This window comes from Oncorhynchus kisutch, linkage group LG4 (genome assembly GCF_002021735.2).
Source record: "Oncorhynchus kisutch isolate 150728-3 linkage group LG4, Okis_V2, whole genome shotgun sequence".
NCBI lineage: Eukaryota > Metazoa > Chordata > Actinopteri > Salmoniformes > Salmonidae > Oncorhynchus > Oncorhynchus kisutch.
In genome coordinates this window covers 39,302,200-39,308,754 of record NC_034177.2, presented here as the reverse complement: position 1 = coordinate 39,308,754, position 6,555 = coordinate 39,302,200, and the positions used below count along the sequence as shown (strand labels likewise).

Genomic DNA, 6,555 nt, shown 5'->3' with positions numbered 1-6,555 from the left:
CTACCAGGGAACAGTGGGTTAACTGCCTTGTCCTGGGCAGAACAACATATTTGTACCTTCTCAGCTCAGGAATTTCAACCAGCAACCTTTCAGTTACTGGCCCAACGCTCTAACCGCTAGGCTACCTGCCGGCACTTAGACTTAGTTCTGGAAGACACCCAAAGCCCCACAGATCTGTGGACACTGGATATGCATTGCAGAGAGAAAACAAAGCACAATACTAAGCCAGTCATTATGAGGTGCCACAGTAGCTCACGGGTCTGAGTACCCACATCCATACCACCACTTTCCAAACAAAACATTTTAGATAACTAGACTAATTTACCAATCCAAACATTTTTTGCTGACATGGGATAATTGAGTAAATGTCAGTGACTGACATAACAAACAAAAAAACTGCTGATGCACAATCAAATTTCGAAATTGGACCTTGTGTATTCTATTATTCTAACTCTCAACAGTAAAACGAGATTCCCCAAAAATATATTATTTGGAAAATTGAGGGGACCGCCAGTAGCCCATCCATGCTCTCGGATTTGGTGATGTTTTTGTCTAATACTTGCTGCAGAAAATGCTTAATTAAGCAATCAATAAAATGGTTGGAGAAGAGTCAGATAGGCTGATCCTATCACGACTCAGGATATGACCCAGATGCAGTCACAGGAGGCAGATAGTACAGTACTCAGATGATTTATTGTAAACACGGGCAGGCAAAGGGCAGGTCGAGGACAGGCAGGGGTTCGTGATCAGGTCTGAGTCAGGCAGGTACAGGACGGCAGGCAGGCTTGGGGTCAGGGCAGGCAGAATAGTCAGAACTGGGAAAACTAGGAAACAGAAAGATGGGAAAGCACGCTGGTAAGACCTGACAAGACAAACTGGCAACAGACAAACAGAGAACTCAGGTATAAATACAGAGGGGATAATGGGAAGATGGGAGACACCTGGAGGGGGGTGGAGATAAGCACAAAGACAGGTGAAACAGATCAGGGTGTGACAGATCCAAGCTCAGTGCAGCAGGATTTTTAGACCGGTTTTCCATCTAGAATCAAGAGGACATATCCCAGGACATTGAATAGCTCACCAAGAGGGTGCAAGACAGCGCCGAGTCCTAAATGAACAAAACAGCCCAAGTGCCAAACAATAGTAACCCCCAGCCTCAGACTGAGTTCGGGCGTTTTATTTTAACAAGCTCAAAAGGAAAAACAACAGGACAACAGAAAAATCCCCACTCAGACACAGTCCAGGGAAAACTCCCTGTAGAACAAGAGCGAAATAAAACGCACCCCAACCTCACTGACAGTTCAACGAAAATAATCCCGCACAAAACCCCAATGGAAATGTCTAATTAAATACCCCCCTAATTAACCAAAGTGAAACCAGGTGAACACAAAAAAGACATAACCAAAAGAAAAGGAAAAGTGGCAGCTAGATGGCCGGCGACGACGACCGCCGAACACCGCCCGAACAGGGAGAGGAGAAGTCAAGACACCTGGGTTCAAATACTAATTTCAGGTATTTTAATTACTATTCAATACATTTCAAAACAAGTATTTAGACAACCTTTATTATTTTTAAAAGTTGTTTTATATTGGAATGCATTTCAAATCCAATTTAATTTGTCACATGCGCAGATAACAACAGGTGTAGACCTTACCGTGAAATGCTTACTGAAACAAGCCCTTAACCAACAATGTAGCTCAAGAAATGTAAATATTTACTAAAGAAACAAGTAAGAAAAAAACAAGTATAAAAAAATAAGTAACACAACAAAATGACATAACAATATCAAGGCTATATACAGGGAGTACCGGTACCGAGTCAATGTGTGGGGTACAGGTTAGTCCAGGTCATTTGTAAAGTGACCATTCCCAAGACGTAGTTTGCCTTATTGTTCCCCCTTCCGAAAGGTACGTCCTCTCCTTTTGTAGAAGCAAACACTCTTTTCTTCCTCCAGACTCCTCTACTGCCGGTTCCCTCCTCTTTCTTGTAGGGGAAAGAGAAAAGGTTATTAGTACCGTCAGCAGTGCTTAATTGCCTCTGATCACCTGATCACATGCCCGGCCGGGCTACTATCCGTGGGACCAGCCTGCCCCCTGGTGGTTCTTCCACATAACATTGAGGGAGAGGTTGTTGTCCTGGCACCACACTGCCAGGTCTCTGACCTCCTCCTTATAGGCTGTCTCATTATTGTCGGGGATCAGGCCTCCCACTGTTGTATCATCAGCAAACGTAATGATGGTGTTGGAGTTGTGCTTAGCAGTTGTGGGTGAACAGAGAGTACAGGAGGGGACTACGCACGCACCCCTGAGGGGCCCCCAGTGTTGTGGATCAGTGTTGCAGATGTGTTGTTCCCTACCCTTACCACCTGGGGGCAGCCTGTCAGGAAGTCCAGGATGCAGTTGCAGAGTGAGGTGTTTAGACCCAGGGTCCTTAGCATAGTGATGAATTTTGAAGGTACTATGGTGTTGAACGCTGAGCTGTAGACATTGATCTGCATTCTCACATAGGTGTTCCTTTTGTCCAGGTGGGAAAGGGCAGTGTGGAATCAAATAACATTTTATTGGTCACATACTGGAGTGCGAATGAGATTGCGTAATCTGTTGGGGCGGTATGCGAATTCGAGTTGGTTAAGGGTTTCTGGTATTGATGTGAGCCATGAGCAGTCTTTTAAAGCACTTCATGGCTACTGACGTGAGTCCTACTATCAAAAACAATTTGGTTAAGTATTTTTTTTTTTTACAAATAACCATTCAAATACTCAAATAAAAGTACTAGCTTTGGGCTGAGAACTTGAACATACTCAAATAATAAATACTCCACAAACATGTATTTAAACCTAGGTCTGGTGTCAATCAAACCCAGAGTTCTAGAACATGGGAGCCGAGCTAATGACAACACAGAGACTCTCTATAATGAACTCCACTGTTTGTTATCAGGGGGGCGCAGAAACACGCACCCTATTGCCTACAGTGGGGCAAAAAAGTATTTAGTCAGCCACCAATTGTGCCAGTTCTCCCACTAAAAAGATGAGAGGCCTGTAATTTTCATCATAGGTACACTTCAACTATGACAGACAAAATTAGAGAGAAAAAAATTAATTAATTAATTGATTAGCAAATTATGGTGGAAAATAAGTATTTGGTCACCTACAAACAAGCAAGATTTCTAGCTCTCACAGACCTGTAACTTCTTCTTTAAGAGCCTCCTCTGTCCTCCACTCGTTACCTGTATTAATGGCACATGTTTGAACTTGTTATCAGTATAAAAGACACCTGTCCACAACCTCAAACAGTCACACTCCAAACTCCACTATGGCCAAGAACAAAGAGCTGTCAAAGGACACCAGAAACAAAATTGTAGACCTGCACCAGGCTGGGAAGACTGAATCTGCAATAGGTAAGCAGCTTGGTTTGAAGAAATCAACTGTGGGAGCAATTATTAGGAAATGGAAGACATACAAGACCACTGATAATCTCCCTCGATCTGGGGCTCTACGCTAGATCTCACCCCGTGGGGTCAAAATGATCACAAGAACGATGAGCAAAAATCCCAGAACCACACGGGGTGTAACGATTCTCTTGTGGTGAAGGAGAGTCGGACCAAAATGCGGCGTGTAGATTGCGATCCATGTTTAATAAACAAACGTAAAAACACGAATTAATACAAACACTACAAAACAAAGACCGTAAATGAACGTAACAAAAACCGAAACAGTCCTATCTGGTGCAAACACAGAGACAGGAACAATCACCCACAAACACACAGTGAAACCCTGGCTACCTAAATATGGTTCCCAATCAGAGACAATGACTAACACCTGCCTCTGATTGAGAACCATATCAGGCCAGACATAGAAATAGACAAACTAGACATGAAACATAGAATGCCCACTCAGCTCACACCCTGACCAACCAAAACATAGAAATATACAAAGTAAACTATGGTCAGGGTGTGACACGGGGTGATCTAGTGAATGACCTGCAGAGAGCTGGGACGAAAGTAACAAATTCTACCATCAGTAACACACTATGCCGCCAGGGACTCAAATCTTGCAGTGCCAGACGTGTCCCCCTGCTTAAGCAAGTACATGTCCAGGCCCGTCTGAAGTTTGCTAGAGAGCATTTGGATGATCCAGAAGAAGATTGGGAGAATGTCATATGGTCAGATGAAACTAACTTTTTGGTAAAACCTCAACTTGTCATGTTTGGAGGACAAAGAATGCTGAGTTGCATCCAAAGAACACCATACCTACTGTGAAGCATGGGGGTGGAAACATCATGCTTTGGTGCTGTTTTTCTGCAAAGGGACCAGGACGACTGATCCATGTAAAGGAAATAATGAATGAATGGGGCCATGTATCGTGAGATTTTGAGTGAAAACCTTCCATTAGCAAGGGCATTGAAGATGAAACGTGGCTGGGTCTTTCAGCATGACAATGATCCCAAACACACCGCCCGGGCAATGAAGGAGTGGCTTCATAAGAAGCATTTCAAGGGCCTGGAGTGGCCTAGCCAGTCTCCAGATCTCAACCCCATAGAAAATCTTTGGAGGGAGTTGAAAGTCTGTGTTGCCCAGCAACAACCCCAAAACATCACTGCTCTAGAGGAGATCTGCATGGAGGAATGGGCCAAAACCTTGTGAAGACTTACAGAAAACGTTTGACCTCTGTCATTGCCAACAAAGGGTATATAACAAAGTATTGAGATAAACTTTTGTTATTGACCAAATACTTATTTTCCACCATAATTTGAAAATAAATTCATAAAAAATCCTACAATGTGATTTTCTGGAGTTTTTTTTCTCATTTTGTCTGTCATAGTTGAAGTGTACCTATGATGAAAATTACAGGCCTCTCTCATCTTTTTAAGTCGGAGAACTTGCACAATTGGTGGCTGACTAAATACTTTTTTGCCCCACTGTATATAGTCCTGAAATGGCATCATATTCCTTATACAGTTCCATCAAAATACGTGTTATTTGTTGGCTTGTCTGTTTTGCATGTTATTTTGGCATTAATACATGTCACATATCATTGGGTTATTAAAACCTCATACAAACATGGTCTCTTTTTTTTCTTGTGTAAAGCAGCTCTAAAATGCAGGTGTTTAATTCTAGCCCCGTGCTTTCTGTGGTGGTGGGGCAAAGGCAGCATTGATTGGCTCAGTGTTCTGTCAGTCATGGGTACACTACGTCACCACCAAGTCTAAGGGTAGAGCTAGAAAATTCTAGCCCCTTGGGTGCTGCCATAGTTACACTAGAAGTACCCATCCAAGAAGGCTCAAGTTAGCTTTGATTGGAGCTTTCATTGTCTGCTTATGTGCCCCCTTTATTTATCCTTTGGTGTACAGGGAGAACACTGTAAGAACGGCCCATGTTCTGAATTCTGTCGCTGTAGCCTCTTATATAGGCCCTAACAGTTTGTGGGCAACGTTTGTCACCGTTAAAGTGCAATTCATGTATTGTTTAGTGTTGTGTTGTGGCTTTGCTGGCTTTGCTGGCATTCATCCCACTTCTACTCTAATAAGTTAAAATTTAAGAAATGTAGTCTCCACACGTTGTTATTAGATTTCCAACATTGGAGAATCAATTCTTTAAAAAAATATATATGTTTACGCTTTGAATTTAGAAAATAAAGACAAATGGCATGGACAAAATTATTGACACACCTGAGCTGGTACTTGGTTACGCAGCTTTGGCCAAGATAACTCCAGACAAATGCTTATTGTAGCCAACAATGCTGCACCTTTCTACAGTCAATTTGGCCCACCATTCAGCAGCAAACTGCTCTAATTCTTCAACTGCTATTTTCAGCTATCACCATAGGTTATGAAAGTGATTCAGATCTGGGCTTTTCGCTGGCCACTTCAGAACAGCTCAACATTTCTTCTTGAACTGTTCCAGGGTGCTTTTTGATGTGTTTTGTGGGTCGTTGTCCTGCTGGGGACAAAAGTAAGTGCATTACTTTTGACCAGAGTCCTATGGGACCTGGAGTAATGCACTATTAACAGAATAGAATGACATTTCTGTCACAGCCCGTGTCAGTGCCTACTTAGTCAGCAGGCAGGGACTCTGATTCCCAGAGCCAGGATTTTATTTATTCACAAATTTACTTTAAGACCATCCTATAGCCAGCAGAGCAGTAAAAAGACACATGATATCAGAAGCCAACGCTTTACAGCTGGCCATGAACAGCACCATATTTACAAAAAGGCAGAAAATAAAAGACAGATGTATCATCAATGATCAGGTGTTGGACAAGGTCAGAACAGAGTTACAACTGAATGCCTATATTGGCAATAATAAGAGTAAGTTATATCTTTGTGTTAGCCAGGGTGTGAAAGTAATGCATTCTATGTCCCTATATCCTCTCCAGAATATAGTGGGGTATGGGCAGTAATGTTAACATTGACACAAATTACAGGCAGCTGGCTTGCTGTGTGGTAACCCATGTTCATTTAAACTGAACTGAAACCAGTTGGGTAGTAGCCTTCCATGTTGTATATACTGCTTGGCTTTGACAATAGGCCTTCAACATGCTAAGTATAATACATTCCT

The 6,555-nt window shown here is 42.5% G+C and overlaps 1 long non-coding RNA gene across 1 annotated transcript; it reads right to left on the bottom strand.

Annotated features, from left to right (window-relative positions):
* Positions 1 to 673: 673 nt before the first annotated feature.
* LOC116373546 (uncharacterized) lies at positions 674 to 1,979 on the bottom strand. The gene is made up of 2 exons (XR_004209588.1): positions 1,815 to 1,979; positions 674 to 824 (listed from the first exon to the last, which is right to left on the bottom strand). It is a non-coding gene; the product is annotated as an uncharacterized LOC116373546 (long non-coding RNA).
* Between the last annotated feature and the right edge of the window lie 4,576 nt (positions 1,980 to 6,555).